Source organism: Corvus cornix, chromosome 2, assembly GCF_000738735.6.
Source record: "Corvus cornix cornix isolate S_Up_H32 chromosome 2, ASM73873v5, whole genome shotgun sequence".
Taxonomy (NCBI): Eukaryota; Metazoa; Chordata; class Aves; order Passeriformes; family Corvidae; genus Corvus; species Corvus cornix.
The window spans coordinates 82480377-82498732 of record NC_046333.1 but is presented as its reverse complement, the minus strand read 5'-3'; the positions used below and the strand labels follow the sequence as shown (position 1 = coordinate 82498732).

At 39.9% G+C, this 18356-nt stretch overlaps 1 long non-coding RNA gene across 1 annotated transcript; it reads left to right on the top strand.

Moving 5' to 3' along the window:
• Positions 1-1827: 1827 nt before the first annotated feature.
• Positions 1828-16823, top strand: LOC109143847. Its single transcript, XR_002044220.3, has 4 exons — positions 1828-2475; positions 2780-2847; positions 3692-3915; positions 16229-16823. It is a non-coding gene; the product is annotated as an uncharacterized LOC109143847 (long non-coding RNA).
• The last annotated feature ends 1533 nt before the right edge of the window (positions 16824-18356 follow it).

The following is an 18356-nucleotide window of genomic DNA, read 5'->3' as shown; positions in this document are numbered from 1 at the left end:
TTTTTTTTTAATTATTACTAAAGCAGTTTTGTTACACCATTTGTGCCTTTCCTACTGGCATCCAGAAAGAATGCTGCGCCCCTTCCAGAGCACAGTAACTGTGCAGCTGAGTGAGGAGGAGGGGAGTTAGCAGTTCCTTTATGAAACATAAAAATAGTTCATACTGTTTACATTAAGAACTTTGATGGGGCATGTCATTTAAGGCTTTGAAGAGTAAAGTGCCTCCTGTGATATGGAGTTGTTAAACTGTACAGTGAAGGAATGGTGAGAAACATATGTGTTGTCATGCCACTCCCCCGTGACGCTTTGCATCTTTTTGCATACTGAAGGGGAATAGCTCCAAGACATTGTGGGAAGGTTGCATCATACTTCATGGAGAAAGCATTTCAGCATTTGCATCTAAGCTTAGCATTGTGTACAGCTCCTTAAATAATTAAAAAAACAAAATAAGTGCAAAACATTTTTGCTGCACTGCCTGCCTGTTTGTTTTATTCTTCCTGTCACTTAGAAAGACCTTTCAGGATGGATAACCTGATTTTGTATTAGTAGAACATTAAGTTTTACTATTAAGTTGAACTCCTGTGAATACAAAGCAAGTCAGACATTTCACTGCAATCCTTTGTTCTGTTACTAGGGATATCATCAGCAGAGTTCATTAAATACCTCTTTCAATTCCAGTGAAGACTATCTTCACCTTCTCATCTGGAGAGAATACTACATTTCTCAGCCTGCTAGATAAAACAAACAGGAAAAAAAAAAACCCAGGGAGACTGAATTACCACTTAAAGGAACTTTCTTCAGCTCTCTCTATTTTTTGCCTAGATTCCCTGGTTTTTTCCCCTGCTAAGAAGAGACTTACTTTTGATTCAGCAGTAGGTTGTCCTCATGTTGAGCTCTCATCATTGAGGAGGTTGGATGATATAGTATATTGGCATCTCCAAGTCTTAGCTGATTGTTCTCAGTCTTTTCCATTCAGACTGTGCTTTCAAATTAACCAGGAAAAAAGGAAATTTTCTCAGGAATTTAACTTTTCTTTTAGTTCCTCATCAATAAAGAAGAGAAATAAGGAGGTAAAAACTCTTAGATAAACTCTTCCTAGGTGAAGGTAAACTTGAGTTCTCCTGTGAAGCCATGTGTCTTGTTCTGCAAATTCCTACCTGAACTGAGTTCAGCAGGGTTGAGGACTCTTACACCAGCGTCAGAAGACTATAGGGTGTCTCCAAGACTATATGGTGTCTCCATGGAAATGATGGGAATTTTGTACTTTTCTTCTGAGATAAGACTGTGGTCAAGTGTTCTGCAGAGTAGTTCTGCAATTAACTAGCCCTAAAAAGCAAACCTCTAGCATCCAAACAGTCAAGAAGCATTTTAGGAAATAAATGTGAGGCCTGGGAATGTACAGCATAATTTCTTTAGAAAAGCTGGATGTCTTTTTGTTTGGACAAGCTCACACATTTTCATGATACATTTTGTTCAGGCATTTGGATAGTCGAATACTGTGCATATATGTTGCAAATTGTTTTATCCCCTTAAGAAAATACTATCAGAATGCAAAGCAGAAGGGGTAATTTTGTCAGCTTCCTATGTGGTAGACTTTTGGTGCAACAATGACTCTGACTGAGCGATTCACTCAGAGATTTCCAAGACCTGTAGGAAGGTAACAGGTACAGGGAGACAAGAGATTTTAATGAAAAAGAAGAAGCAGGGGTTATTTTAATAATTGTTTGCATTACATTTTTTTTACCCTAAGTAAAAATAGGACTAGTAGAACAACTCTTACCTGCGAAAGCAGAATTAGTCACACTAATAGGGACTCCTATTTTCAAGATGTTTCAAGAATAGTATATTTTTCTGTATTTGTTTTCACCTTGCATGGATGATCCAGTCTTGTATCACCCAAAGCGGAATTACAGAAAACAGGGGGCATGAATTTTCGCAAGCACAACAGAGCAAAGGGAAGAAACAGCACTTAAAAGGAGACTTCTGAGTAGTTGTAAGGAAGAAATTCTTCAGCACGAGAGCATTGAATCACTGAAATACATTGTTCGGGGAGGTTGTGGAATCAATATCCTTGGAGATGTTCAAAACTCATGTGGGTAAGACCCAGAGTAACCTGAATTAGCTTTCAAGAGTCTTGTTTGGAATTGTGCTTGAGTCAGAAGACTTTCAGAGTTCCTTTGAGTCTAAATGCTTCTATTATCCTATGATCTCAGTTATACCACAAAGTGATAAGTAATCAGAAAACAAGACTAATTTCTGGATTTTCTGAGTAAAGACATGGGACTGCAAGAGTACATGAGGATTAAACAGCAAAATGTGTTGCATCCTGAAAAGAAAGACTGAAAAGGAGTAGAAGAGGGAGCATGCTGTTGCAATGATGGCTGCTGAGTTCAGAAAAACATGGAAGTATTTCAAATGCTGTGGATGAATATGTGCAATTTTCTTCACTGGGAAGTCATGATGCAAATTATTGAGGTAAAGCAATACCTAGATAGCTGTATAGAAATATTATGACATTTGCTTCTCCATAATGCTAAGCAAGGTGCATTCCAATATTTACTTTTTGAGATACAAACTGATTACTTGCAACACCTTCTGCATTTAAGGCACCAAATATTAGCCCAGATGCTTTTAGATACAAAGTTACTTAAATATTTCAGTTCTTCAAATCTCTGTAGTAGAGGTGAGTAAGAAAAGCAGAACGCCAAGAGGAGCAAGTCAGTGGTAAGATCCTATTGAACTTATTGCTATCTTTCTTTCTCTTTGCTTGTCTCTGCAGATTAGATGCTTGTAAGCAAGAATCCTTTGAGACTCATAGGAAAGCTCTCTCCAAGCCCTGTGATAAAGGTGTGTCTTGCTGGTATTCAAAATTTTTCTTCTACACTTTCTTCTTCTACACTTGCAGCAGAAAAAAATGTTAAAAGATGCAAGTAGCAGTTTATAATTTGCAAAGGTGTCCCTGCCTGCAGTACTCTGGACACTGCTATGACTTGTTTTTCTGAGCATGGTGTGTGGCTGTTACGTCTTGCTGCAACACTGTCGGTCTCTTGTGTTGGCAAAGCTGGCAGGTTTGACATTCTTCTTCTAAGGAGGTGTTTTGTTTGGTTCTAGGTTTGGAGGATTATAGTAAAGGTGAGCTAATATGACTGTGATTTTGTAATAGACATCAGTGAGTCATGGCACCAGAACATAATGTGCAGACTGGAAGAGACCACAGTGTTGATCGAAGATAATAAATCTGTAACACTGACAAGAACTATTCAACTTACTTTAAATCTGGGAATGTGTGCTAAGGAAGACTCCTCATCCGTTTCATTTTACATTAATATCATACATACTCTATCTTCTCATTTCTTAGTTACAATAATTTTTAATTATCACTGATTGGACCACATTCAAAATGCGATATTATAAGTGGCTTTGATACTCTGAAAGTTTTTTGGCACTGAATTTCAAACAATATAAAGGCTCTTCACTGCAGTGTGCTCTGCAGCCATCTTTCATTGCAGGCATTGCCTGATGCAGCAGAAGATCTGGAGCCAGTTTTTGGAGTTGCAGGAAACTGCCTTCTTACAGTGGGACCCCAGGCTCATCCACCCTGTTTCTCCCATTTGGTTTGTTAGTTGGTTTTGAGGTTTTTTCAGTTGGCTGGGCCTTCCTGCCTTCCTTCCAGCGTTTTCTTTTCTTACAGGTCTCACCTGTCCAAGCCAGGAATCCAGCCCCAGATTCACCACCTGCTGCTACAAGCACTCACCTTCTGCCTTGAAGTCTGGAGCCCACCAAGCCTTCCTCACCCACCTGCAGTGTCCTCTGCCTCAGCCAGTGCCGCATTGCCAGGCCAGGAATGCAGGTACCAGACAGGATCAGAGCAAGCACCACTGCCTGGGACCTCACACAGCAGTGAGTTATGGCCAGGTAAGCACTGCAGCAGCCTACTGGGAAAAAGTGTGTTCTCATAGCATTTTCAGAGATTCTTTTCTTTAAATTATAGATCTTACCTTACCTGATACCTTACCTGACACCGGCTATCTCCGGTCTTAGTTTTAGTCTGGGGACTCACTCAAGTCTTCTCTATGCACAGCAGAAACAAAAGCTAAGCAGGTTAGTACTGAGAAGCCTTAGGCACTCTCTCCATGTCCAAGAGCAGAAATCAAAAAAGCATAATAAATCAGCAGAAGCTGAAGCAATGTGACTGTGCCTTGGTGGTTTAGCAGGGGTCTTGAGGGATTCAGGGCTGCTTCTGTACTGTAAGTGGTGATGGCATGGAAATTCTCTTAAAACTAGTATTTCTGGGGTTATAGCATTTTGTCAGAAGTCAGTGGGCACAATATTCTCTCCTTTTTCCTCCAACTTGTTCAGAAGTGTCACATTTGAGAGTGATATCTGAAAAAGCTCTTGTGGTGCCAGCAGACATTTTTATTTCAAATTCTGTGATAACATTTCTGAAAATAAGTTCTGCCAACAACAGTAATTAAACAGACCTTCCAACTGTGCCTTAGGCTGCCCTTTCATGTTTGTTTTCTGCTCAGGCAACAAAACTGGTCATGACAGTAAAATATTCTGCTGGCATATCTTAGAGGCATATGTTCAGCAAAAAGCCTTGCTCAGTTTCTAGATTCCCAGCTCAAATAATTAGCAACATTTGCTATTAAACCAGAAAGAGCTGAAATTTATAGTTCCACTTCAGATGTTTTAATAGTGTATATTACAAAGGTCATGTCATACATCCAACCTTACTACAACACTTTCCCAGTGAAAGCTTTTTTCCCCATTTCTGGCAGATCACTGTGGCTGTCTTTACTGGCTGAGACAACATTTTATAAAAGCTTCTAACCTTCAAGAGTGGGAGCAAATGCTGTGCCTTTTCTGCACTCTCTCAAGAAATAGACACCTTCTCTTCTCACTGAACTCCCTTGAAAGTATCCCAAATTAAGATCATCCTTACCCTTCTCGCCTCATGTCTTCTCACTTCTGCACCCCTTTCTGACAGCTTCCCTTGATTTTCTTAATTTTGCCTGGTAGTGACTCTAAACCCAACTGGAGCAAAGAAGAGCAGCAGACATTCATTAAGACTTTCTTGTTTCAACCTCAAATGCTATGGCCTCTATTGGAAACATATAAACAAAATTTAAAAAATACCCACAAACAAATCCCAACACCCGCCACAACCAAAACTAAAACAAAAAGCAACAAAGCAAAAAACCCCCAAACCAAACCAAATCAAAACAAGCAAGCAAACAACAACAACAGAAAAAACCCCAAATCCCAACACATATATTTTTAATACCGTGTGTGAAGTTTGGATTCAAATATAATTAATCCCATTTCAAGAAAGAAATTCACAAAATAAAGTTTTCAAAATAAAGTTTTCCACACTTCTTGATATTACTTCTGTACCTTGCTAACATGACAAAAAGTAGGACAGAGTCCAGCTTTTCAAGTACATCCTTTCAATTCTCTTAACACCTTTTGAAAGAAATCTGAAATATTAGCAGTATAATAAATGCTATTTGGTCTGTATTTTAAATAATGATCAATACCAGGAGTAGTCCAGAAGACTTTCTTTATACCTTTGATGAGCAAATGCAACAGTCAATATCTTAACTGAACAGCTCAAAAAATGTGTAGGTTCAGTCTAAAGTCTGAAATTTATCATGTACAGCTGAGAACAAAATTCTGAGAGATGAAGTAATCTCTTCAACATGCTCTAATTGAAGCAGAGCAGGAAAACAAGTTCAAAGCTGAGAGTTTTTTAAATAATCAGAAACACAAGGTTATTTGCATAATGTTTGACTGGTTCCTTAAAAATGTTACAGAACAGAATATCTAAAAGATGATGCGTGCTGCAAGGTCAGCACTGATAGCAACTGTTTTCTTTAATCCATTTAAAGCTATTTAAATCAATTAGCATGACTTACAACTGACTTACAGAAATATATAGTGATATATTTTCAACTTTATACCATGGGGAAAAATGACTAATGAGGTGTCTGTGAAATACAGAGGCCTTGTATGGGTGATTTATGTAATGGATATTAATTTAAAATAGCAGTTAAAAAATAAGCTGTAGTTTTACTCTTTATTCTGGAAGGAAAGATTTAGTAAAAAAAAATGAATAGAAAAAGAGATGGTAGAACTGTAGGAAAATTCAGTCTCCAGGGTAACTCAGGAAGTCAACTAGTTTTGAACCTCCAGCTCAAAGAAGGATCAGCTGGGGTTTCTTCCTGTTTGACCTTAAAGGTCTCCAAAGATGGAAACTGAAAAAGCTTGGGCAACCTCTTCTGCTATGTGACTGTCTTCATGGTAAATAAAGCTCTCCTTTTAGCTATTTTGAATATCTTTCATTCTAACTTCTGCTCTTCTTTTCTGGGCCTCCAAGCATACATACACCACCATCTATCTTCTGGCTCTATGTTCTCGTTGTCCTCTTCTTCAGAACTTGTGTCAGCTGTTAGTAAAACATTTGTCTCAGTCAGCAACACTTCTTTGTTAGTGAATATCAGATCTAGTTGTGCATCACCCTTGTTTGCCACAAGAAGTGCTTTAATGAATAAATTATCCTTGACACACACCAAGAATTTCCTTAACTTCTTGCATCCCACCATGTTGCTACTCCAACAAGGATCTGCAATTTACAGAGTTACTGGAGTAATTTAAGAAAGGCTTCTCTGCAAAGCTGTCCTCTAGTCAGCTGGCTCCCAGCACATATTGATGCATAAGGTTATTTCCCCTTATGTGCGGAGCTTTCATTTCCCTCTCTTAAAGTGCATGAGGTTCCTCTTTGCAGATTTCTCCAGCCTCTCAAAGTCCTTTTGAATGACAGCACAAACAACTACCTGGCTTATCGGCCACTGTTCACGGGCTTGTTTCATCTACGAGCTAGTGGAGGGTGTGCTCTGTCCCATTACCCAGCTCATTGATAAACAGGGTTGGACCCATTACCAGTGCCTGGGGCGCACTGCTAGTGAATGGCCTCCAGTAGAACTTTGTGGTCCTGATCACAACCCTTCTGAACCTCGCCAGTTCAGCCAGTTATCAGTAAACTTCCCTGTGTACTTAACGAGCCTGTCCGTGTTGGGATGTGTGGTTGGTTGACTGTGCCTCGATGCCAGGTGTCCACCAAAGCCACTGCCTTGCTCCCCTCCTCAGCTGGGCAGGGGAGAGAAAATAAGATAAAATGCTTCTGAGTTGAGATAAAGGCAGGGAGAGTTCTCTCACCAGATGTTCTCACGGGCAAAACTGATTCAACTTGGGAAAATTAATTGAATTTATTGCTAGTCAAATCAGAGTAGGGTAATGAGAAGTAAACCCAAATCTTAAAAACACCTTCACCCCACCCTGCCCTTCTTCCCAGACTCCACTTCTGATTTTCTCTCCCTCTGGCCCCTCAGAGGTGCAGAGCAATGGGGGCTGTGGTCAGTTTATCATATGTTGTCTCTGCCATTCCTTCCTCCTCAGGGGGAGGACTTCTCCCACTCTTCCCCTGCTCCAGCATGGGATCCCTCCCACAGGAGAGACTTCCATGAACTTTTCCAATATGAGTACTTCTCATGGACAGCAGTTCTTCATGAATTGCTCCAGCATGGATCTCTTTCCATGGGGTGCAGTCCCTCAGGAAAATGGGTCTCCAGTGTGGGTCCCCTGCAGGGTCACAAGTCTTGCCAGCAAACCTGCTCCAGCATGGACTCCTCTCTCCATTAGTCCACAGGTTCTTCCAGGAGCCTGCTCCAGCTCGGCCTTCCTGTAGGGTAACAGCCTCCCTCAGGTATCCCCCTGATCTGGCGTGTCCTCCGTGGGCTGCAGGTGGATCTCTGCTCCACCATGGGCCTCCATGGGCTGCAGGGGGAAAATTGCCTGACTGTGGTCTGCACCATGGGCTGCAGGGGAATCTGGAGCACCTCCTCACCCCTCCTTCCCCACTGGCCTCGGTATTTGCAGGGATGTTTCTCTCATGCATTCCCGCTTCTCTCTCTGACTGCAGTTGCACAGGTGGTGTTTCTCCTTCTCAAATGCATTATCCCAGAGCTGCTGCCACCATCACTGACAGGCTTGGCCTGGGCCAGTGGTAGGTCTGTGCTGGAGCTGGCTGGCCTTGTCTGTCAGACATGGGGGAAGCTTCTGGAAGCTTCTTCCGAAGCCACCCCTGTAGCCCCCTGCTAGTAAAACCTGGCCACACAAACCCAATACAGGATATTTTGGGAGGCAGCACTGAAAGCTTTGCTAAAGACAAGGTAAACAATACCCACTGATCTCCCCACACCCACCAAACTTGTTGCGTCATTGGAAAAGGTTGATCAAGCATGACTTTCCCCTCATAAATCCATGCTGAGTGCTCCCAATCACCTTGTTCTTTTTCATCTGTCTGGAAATGGTTTCTGGAATTAGTTGCTCCATCACTTTCTTGGTGAGACTGACAGATCTGTATCTCCCTGGGCCCTTCTTGTTGCCCTTCTGGATAACTGGAGTGACATTTGCTGTCTTCCAGTTTCAAGAAGATCCTCTGATCATCACAGCCTTTCAAAGGGAATTGAGAGTGGCCTCACAACTATGAAATTATCATAACATCAGCTCTTATGAAGTGTGTCATAATAGGGGAGAGCTGTCCTGTCTCTAGCTTTTCTCTCTCTGTTATTTGCTCTTTGATTAAGGGCTTTTTTAGACAATATTTTCAATACTTTTTGATGTGGTTGTAAGACCTGGAAATGTATTGTTTTTAAAAACATGGAATCTAAAATAACCTCTGAGCTGTATGCAATCAAACAAAAGGAGTTTCAAACTCTGTGTCATATATATCATGATAGCTTGATGAAAACTTGAGTTCTGACATTGCTACTGCTTCACAAGCCAAATATAAGACTTCTCATTCACCCAAAGTGGAAATTAATCTTTAGTACGTTTATAATCTTTTCTCGTCATTAAAACATCTGTTATTCCGACATAATATTTAATGAGTTCACAGTAAAAATTGCATTCTAAATACTTTGAGATGTGATACTTAGACACTGCCTTTTATTCAGATCTTTTTGAATAGTTTAAAAAGTAATCATATTTTATTGTGCTAACTGCTCGCTTTGAGCTCATCTAAATGGTAATAAGGGAGAAAATGAATGAATTTTTTTCAATAATTTTTCATGGTTTCCCTAAGTGTTGAACCATTTCCCTTAAAACTTTTCTATTGATTTGTGCACTCATTTCTGTGGATCATCACCACCTATGTATTGAATTAATTATCTTTGCAAAGTAGCTTTTTCTTAAGAGGAAAGTCTTAAAACTTCCTGGACTTTTCGTATCAGTGAAGAGCAAAGCTGACTTTTAGTCTCTTCTCTGAGATCATCTTCCTGTAAAATCTGCTTTCTCAGATTTCTAAGATAAAACATCTACCATGCCTAATTTTGTACCATGTACCTTGCTAGTTCTAATGTTAGAGAAATTCTTCTGATTTTTTAGCATCTCCAGTCCACTTAACTGCTAAATTACCACTTCATTAAATCCTTTGCTCTTTGACTCAGAACCCTGGCAATCTGTGGCAATACCCATTCGATTTTGAAAGCTCTTTTTAAGAAGCAGTCTGAGATGATATCTCAGAGATGCAACTGGGCCATTTCTCACATGAAGTAATGACTAATATACCAGTCTAAAATATCAACAGTGTTAATTATGAACTAATTACGATTGCCAAGCTCATCCAGCACCATCTCTAGCAGAACACCTTTCAACCGCTACCTCCCAAATTAGCAAAATTCCTGACGCTCCTGACTACACAGCATAGCTGTGCATTTTCCAAATGAAATCATTGCAAACAGCAGAGCATTATGGCCCTTGGTATGCCTCTGGAGGGGGTTTTGCTCTGGTGGAAGGAAAAGAGTAGAGGCAGAGGGCAAAACTGTTTTTGAAAAATCTATTTTTATCAGCTTGCTGAAGAGCCAATTTCAAAACAAGGTGAGAGGCTTGCTTCAAAGCTGACCTTTCTCAGATGAGATGCCATGGCTCATAGGGGAGCACAGATGCTTTGCAGGTGCAGCATGGGTTTACAGGAACTACTGGGACTTCTACAGGAAAGTAAGAGCCAAAAAAAGAGTAAACTGTAGTATATGTGTGTATATATATACACCTGGACTTAGTGAAAATATCACCAAGCTGTAAGGAGAGATCTCATAAGCAGCAGAAGGAAGAAAACATACCTGTGAAAGCCTCATATGGATACTGATGTGACAAACACTCTTGTATATGAGGCAATCTAACCCAGAGCAGAATCATGTAAAAACAGGTTCCTGCAGTTCAGCAGGAACTACACATCATCTGGGAGGCAGCAACTGGCTGTTCATGTACCCACATTCAGTCCATAACCTTAGGCACCCAGAGACACTTAAGCCAGTATGTTGAGCAGCACAACTGTAATAAGCTAAAAATGGATTTATGGTCTGTTATGAAGCGTTGAATGATAAGTGGCACCCATGGTGAAGTGTTAGGCAAAAAAAAAAAAAAAAAAAAATTCTTTAAATCTTTAAACCAAAACATTCTCATGGTCTTTCCAGAATATTTTTCTCCTTTGTGGGAGAACAGCTTCACAGACTGTTTGTAATTCCACTGAAACCTGAGGGATTTATTAATATAGAAATTGAGTCAGGTACAAATAGCTTGGCATATATTTTGGATTCTTTCCTATTCTAGACAATTTGGAACCTGATAGATTAAATTAACAATGAGGAATGACAGAAGAAACTATCTTAAATCACTATGGGAGTTCAGTTACTAAAATGATGTATCAGTCTTATGAAAATGTGAATAATAGTGGGACCATCCTCTGAGACAGTTGTAAGTAACTCCAGGGCTATGATTCGTTCACCATTTAACTTCTTCAAAACATTTGATTTGACCTTGGGCTGCTTTCACATTTGAAATATTTGTGCCTACAATTCAGGTGATAAATACCATTCCTTCAACATTTATTTAAATTAAAGCATTTGGATAAATGTGACATATCATGTTAATACATTATTTCAAATATGTTTTATGTCATGGCTGTTAACTGATAAAAAAATTGAGGAAACTTGGAACTATAAAAAGGAAATGTTTAAAAAACTATTTTAAAAACTAAATTGAAAAATCTTAAATATGATTTTCAGTTGGTAGAGAAAACAGTCCTTCCAGGGACTTACAGGCTTTCTGAATACTAAGAAAAAAACCCCAAAAAAGTAAGCACCACAAGGAACTGTGTCCGCAGATGCGTTGTATAAATTGGATTAAATTGGGTGAATGGGCAAACAGAATCCATACTCTAGAATACAAGGATAAGTAATGACAAATATCCTAGTTTTCTCTGAACAGTTTAAACAATGTCTAACATTTTGATATTGAAAAGTAATAGGAGCTAGGTACATTTGTAGGGTATCTGCAGTGTACACTGCTCCTTCATTGTCTGCAGCTAAATCGAAGTGTTCAGTCTACATTTATACCATTTTCACTGTGTACACAACCTGGTTCTTGGATCAGATGGGATAGAATTTCTCATTACCATCCTTTTTATCATGTAGGCAGCCCTGGCCAGGACTAAAGAATCCTTTGTGCTATAACAGTAGAGAATCTTGCAGATATATTGTTTGCATTTTAAACTACTTTAGAAAAGGCCTGATGCAGCTTGCTGAAAGTGAAGGCATGGCAAAGTTGCAGTTTTTACCTGTTCAGTGGTTCTGCACCTTCAAATAGGCCATTTTAATTTCTTAAGCTTAAAGTAGCATTGCTTGGTGCCATGCTGGGAACTAGCAGTGCTGAACTGCCCAGCAGGCTTTGCACGGGGCTGCCAGCATAGCCTCATGATACAGCAGAGTTTTGGCTGAGAGCAAGTCCTTTGAAAATGCATACCCTGACTCCTGTCCCCTCTGAACGACAAGATTTTTTTCCTCTGGTCCTAAGCCATCACAATTAATAAGCACAGCAATACATATAACAGGAGTGCAATTTGTAGCCTGCCAGACTTGATGTTTTACAGCCCAGTAACAAGCACATGGCATGTTTATAAGGGCATGGCACAGGCTCTGAGCACAGAAGACATCATTGGGTATCTTAGATGACTGCATAACAAAGAAGAGGACAATTTGGGACCAAACTGTAAAACAAGGACCGTGGCAGAAAGCATCTTGGCCGAAAACACCCATGTTTCCCCATGGAAAGGATTAGCTGGCTTGGTCCAAGTCAGAGCTGTGTGGATGACCAGAAGATTAAGTGTCCAAATTGAAACAGGGAATGAATTAACTTGGCAAACAGATTTGAACAATTACACAAATAATCTTAATTTTGAATGCTAGTATTCCCAGGCTATGTAAGCTTGGACTCCGGAGCGTGCCTTGATCTGGAGAGAGAGGACAAGGCTTGTGCACCTTTTACGATTCTAAACCAAGGTCAGTTCTGCTCAAGTCTTCATGGACACAGAAATTAAACATGCTCAAGACCTACGCCTTACGTACTCAGAAGGTTTTCAACTCACAACTAACTTTTGGTGCTGCAACTGGAATTTTGGCATAATTATCAGTTGTCATTTAGGAAGGAGGAACATTAAGTTTCGCTGCTTTCCTAGCTGGAAGAGGGTTGAACCACACCCTTTACGTTCCAGGGAACTCGTATCTTCATTTCAAGGATCTTGAAGTGCTCACTGTCCACAGATACGTGTACAAGAGTCATGATATTAAAGAGAGAAAGGAAATTTTCTTAAAAAATGGAACATGACTCAGGCAAAAAGAAAATTCTTTCTTGGAGAGAACTGTGAGTTGCACTTGTTAAACTACTGTTATAAGACAGCATACCTTTAAGTTTAAAATTGCCCATGAAAGAAAATGAAAATCACAGATTAACAAGAGTAAAATGTTTGAGAAATCCAACACCTTAGGGATTATCCTTACCTCAAGAACTGGAGAAAGTTATGGACATTTAAGAGGACTTTCTTTTAATCCTAACCAAAGACAGGTGTGTTTTCATCATTGCTTTCTGATATTTCATCCCTCTCACCTTTCTTCTTCATCCCCTACATTAGTATATCTATGAATTTTTACGTAAACAAAATATGCTTAATTAGGCTATTGTCACAGTGAACCAGCCATGAAAAACCTTATTGTCAGAATTATGAAAAGATAGTGTGACTTTTTGAAATAAAAATAAATTATCTTTTTTAAACTTTTAATGAGCATAGAAGTCAGATGAAATTCATTCACATGCTGCAAAAGCCAATTCTGATAATAATTAGGATTTTAAGTTGCTTTATTTGCATGCTTCCTCTCATCTGGAAACATTTCAATGGACTGATTAATTTACTGTAAAAATCTAATCTGGAATAGTCATGGAAGGAATTATAAAAATAAAGCTAGACTTCATGCCCTTATGTAACATTAATTACAGTTGAAACACACCAGTTATGCCTATTAGCATGTAAAAATTTATTCATTCAAAAATCCTTGTGCATTGCAACATTTTCAGCTCAGTCATTATTTTCAACATAGAGAATTTTAGACAAATCTTTCTGTGTTGAAAGTAATGAAAAGCAGTTCTGTGCCCAAGGCAGGAATCACAAAGTTGGTACATTTTTCTCATATGAACTATTTAATCTCTTAAGCTTAGAATTCACTTGAGAAAACAGTTATGAGTATAGCAACTATCTTTGTCAATTCATGCATTTTGCATTAAATTAAACATCTCAGTGTACATATCTGTAAACCCAAACCCCTTCAAAATGGAAATGTTCTGCAAGTTTTCTAGTTAGAAACAAGTACATCACTAGGGATATAAAGAAAAACATGTAGTGAATGAATTCCTCTTTCTGTTCTGTTCATGTATGCAGCTTTTGCTGCAGTCATCAAATGGTAGTGTCTTGATCCATGAGTCTTCTGTCCTCCCTTCCTTCTGCTTTCTGCCTCATGGGAGAGGGGAGTGGGTGAGGGCCTGGATGGGTATTTGGCTGCTGGCCAGGGTTAATCCAACACAGCAGCCAGAGAGCCAAGGCGGCTCAGCAACTGGAGGTGTGCACACTGAACCGTGGTCGGTATCCCAAACTTTTGCATAAACAACTTCCAGCTTTCCCTATTACACTGTATTGCTGAGAGGGGTTTTTCTTGGCAGAACCAGAATTCTGTGCCTTCTTTTCCAGTTGTGCCTGGAGATGCTGCTTGCAGGGAAGCCACAAGTAAAGAACATGTACATACGTAAGGTCCCTCACTGATCTGTTCATGTACCAGGTGGCCCCTGGGGCCCTGTACTGCTCTTTCCAATAAAAGGGCAGAAAAGTTGGGTATTAAGAAAACTGATTTACAGCCTTCTACACCTGTGGTTATATACCAAATTAGCCAGTTATTTCACTACAGGAAATACCTCAGGGGTGACCTACTATCATATGGACTTATGCCATAACACTAGATATGCCTACTCTATTTTGGTTTGCAGACAGCCATATTCTGCATCCAAAAAAAGCATAATCAGCAGAGGTGATTCCACCCCTCTGCTCTTGTGAGAACCCACCTGGAGTCCTGTGTGCAGGTCTGGGGACCCCAACATCAGTACATGGACCTGTTTGATTGAGTCAAGAGGAGGGACACAAAGATGCTCAGAGGTGGAGCACCTCTCCTATGAACACAGGCTGAGAGAGTTGGGGTTGTTCAGCCTGGAAAGGAGAAGGCTCCAGGGAGACCTTGTAGCAGTCTTCCAGTAGCTGAAGGGAGCCTAAAAGAAAGAGGGAGTTTTTACAAGGGCATGGAGTGACAGGGCAAGAGGGAATAGCTTCAAACGAGAGTAGGTTTGGATTGGATATTAAAAGAAATTCTTTACTGTGAGGGTGGTGAGGCGCTGGAACAGTTGCCCAGAGAAGTTGTGGATGTCCCATCCCTGGAGGTGTTCAAGGCCAGGCTGGATCAACCTGATCTAGTGGAAGGTATCCCTGCCCAAGGCACGGAAACCAGACGATCTTTAAGGTCTCTTCCAACACAAACCATTCAATGATTCCATGGTTTTATGACTATGACTCTGAAGGCAAACTGCAAGCAAATGACAATGATTTGGTGATACACACTCTCTAACAGTATCTTCTGTTTGGAATATCTGCTTCTGTAAATTACTTAAAGATTTTATGTTATAGTATTTCTACTTCAATTAGTATATTGCTGATTAAATTTTAGTGCCAACAGAAAAAAAGAGTTTTATGTTTGTTGTTCTCTGGGTAGCACTTCAGGTTGAATATGCTATAAAAATTGTGCTGAGGTTTTCAGGCCAGAAAAGGAGACAGAAATAACAAAAAAAGGGAAATCCTGCCAGTCTGAATTTAGCAACACTCCTTGATAAACTGCTGTCATCAACATATAAATTTTAATTCAGAACTTTGGAAGCTATTCTGAAATTCTACTATATTTAGTGTAAATTGAATGGAACTTTTTATTCAGTTATTGATTTTCAAAGATATAAGAAAATGTAAAATTGTCAAAAACGAAGAGTTAAGTCCCATTACTAGTGTCTGCTGGGGAGAAAATAGTTGTTTCAATAACTATGTAAGAAAGTCGGGCAGGGAGAACTAAATGTTGAAACCATCAGTACAAGCTTCACGTAACAATGGCTGCTGCAGGGGTGCACTAGAGCCAGTCTTCCAGGTACCTCCAGCCAGGATAGTTTCCCTTTAGGTTCTTCATAAGTGCACTAAACTATTTGCTCTCTGAAATCTTGTGCTCTCGTTAGGATTTGGGTGGCTCCACCAGTCACATGGGCAGGAAGGAATCCACACACCTGCATCCTCTAACAGGGATCTGCTCCTTTTCAACACACAGGGTCAGCTGCGTAATAATGTTACCGAATTAACAGTACATTTTCATGTATCAAATTGATACACAACAGGCCCTTAGAAACCAGTTAAAGATTGTTATTTAGACACAGTATTTGTTTTGTTGTGATGTCATAACTAATGCTTTAGCAGAACGTATCTGTTCTCTAGGGTGAAGACCTTGGTAGAAAAAAACTTACCTGGTGTATGGTTCACACATCCCCTGCCCCCTCATTATTCTGGAAAATGTTTATGCCATTTTGAGAGAAAGTATGTTTCAAAATTAAAATCTAAGTAAGAAAAAAAGTATAAGTATCATATGAGGACATAAATATTATATGTGAATACATGAAAGTGGTGTAACAGTTTGTTGAGCAAGTTCTAGTCAAATCAAACCATACAAATATGAGTTATGCACTTGTTTGTTTGTTTGTTTTTCAGGAGAAAATCCTTATTTTTCCTCTTGAAATGCCAAGGGAGATAATTATTTCGCTTGTTCACCTGAAGCGAGCTTGAAGTTGAAGAACTGAACAGAAATGCACCTGTGGTTCCTGCCCCAGTGCTGCAGCACCTGGCTGTGAAAGGAGGTGACGGCTCTCTTGCGATCGCAGCACTCCTCCTGCTGGTGGGAAACCACGCGAGCGGGACGCAGCCCTAGGTGCAAGCTGGGCCAGACTGATGGTGCAGGAGCCTACTTTCGAGAAGACTGGGAATAATGGCCTCATCAGGGAGACTGAAACTGGGGAAAATCCAAAGGGTGTGGGGAAATGGGAATAAAATGAAAAAAATTTAGGTAGCGATGAGAGGAGTGCCTTAATCAGGAAGAGGTCATGGCCCAGAGGAAAACTAACACCAAAGGGCAAAGGTACAGAAAGGCTGTACAAGACTTAAGATCTCTAATCAGTGTAAGTCCAGTCTGCCAAAATAGGCGTAAGGTCCACTGGTTGAGCCTGCCTTTTCAGTGGTTATGTCAAAAAAAGAGAAAAACTGTTTTTTTCTTTTGTCACTCTTTTGGGACAATTAAAAGGGACCTCTGAAAAAACCCTAAAATTCTAAATCTGTTATTTCAGAAGTTACTAAAGAGATATCACAATTAAGATACTAGAAAAGAAATTTCACAATGAAGCTGCTTTAGCAGTGGAACAGCTTGCCCAGGGAGATGGTGAAATTTCTGTCATTAAAGATGTCAAAGATGTCCTTGTTAGGACATGGCCGTGAGCTACCTGTTTTAGCTTCAACAGTGCACTTGCTTGAAGCAGAAGGCTTGATGGAAGACCAGCAGATGTCTCTTCCAATCTATATCATCCTGTGAATGTAATATGCATTTTCTGGGGGAGCTTCCAGTTTCTATTGGAAGAGAAGAAAATCTAAAACTTGCATGCATCACAATGAAGCAGACAAAAGTTTGTCTTAGTCCTGGCATTTCTTATTTTCACAGCCTTGGTTTGATAGCTTCTAGTAAGAATTCTTTTAGACCCTTTTCAGTCACAGCCTTACACTTCTTAAAGCCACATGATCTGTGATTTATTTAGGTGTTGGGCTGACTTGGGGCTGTGCAGCAGAAAAGGCAGCATTGTCAAGACCATGTTCTGACTCATTGCAGCGACACAAGTCAGCAAAGAAAGCTTTGTAGGAAGAAAAGAAGTTTCATTGAGGCTTGGAGAAATGGATCTTATCCATGCTAGTCCCTCTGACCTCAACACACTGCCTACTCAGGGTAAATTTTTGACAAATGCTTTCGTAGTTTTCAATATATACCTTCCCATCCAGGATCTATTTTATGGAAGTGCTGGGCACAGGACAACAAAGCAAATGCATCTAAGAGTTTTTACACAAGCAGAGATTAAGTGAATTTAGGATCACTCGATATAGAAAAGAAATTATTGCATGAGACAGCATGACAAAATCTAAAAAGCCATGATGCCCTAAAAAAAGTGAATAGGGAATAATTCACTATTTTCTACAAGAACTATAGTAAAGATCAAAAGAAATTACCAAGCTGCAGATCAAAAGCAAGCAAAAGACTTCTTCCACAAAAAGTGTAATTAAGCTATAGAATTCTTTGCCCCAGAAAGCACCCCAGAAAGCCATAAATGCCCAAAATATATATGATTCGTAAAAGTGATTAGACAAATCCAGAGAAGGCCATCCGTCAAAAGTTATTACAATGAAAAAGGCAGATACAACCTTTGACTTGAGAAGTCCCTCAAAGAAGTGATTTAGTGTGAGAACATCCATTTTGCCTGTTGAATTAAGTGCACCCATGCTAAGTTTTGTGATCTATTCACAAGTGGCTACGCAAACAGTCTGGGCAGATAACTGCCATGTGCCTAACAAATAGCAGTGTTATCTGCTTTGACCAGATGCAAAGAGAGATCCTATGATTTAAGTGCCCCTTCACTTTACACAAAGGATATGACATGCTGCACAACTCTTTGCTTACTGTATTGCCATGAATCCAGTCATACTGGGAGTCCTGGAGCAGAGCCAGATAAAATGTTAAAAAAAATTACATGAGGAAATGTGTTAACAAAATAGAAGTACCAGATTTGGGGGACTGAATTTACCA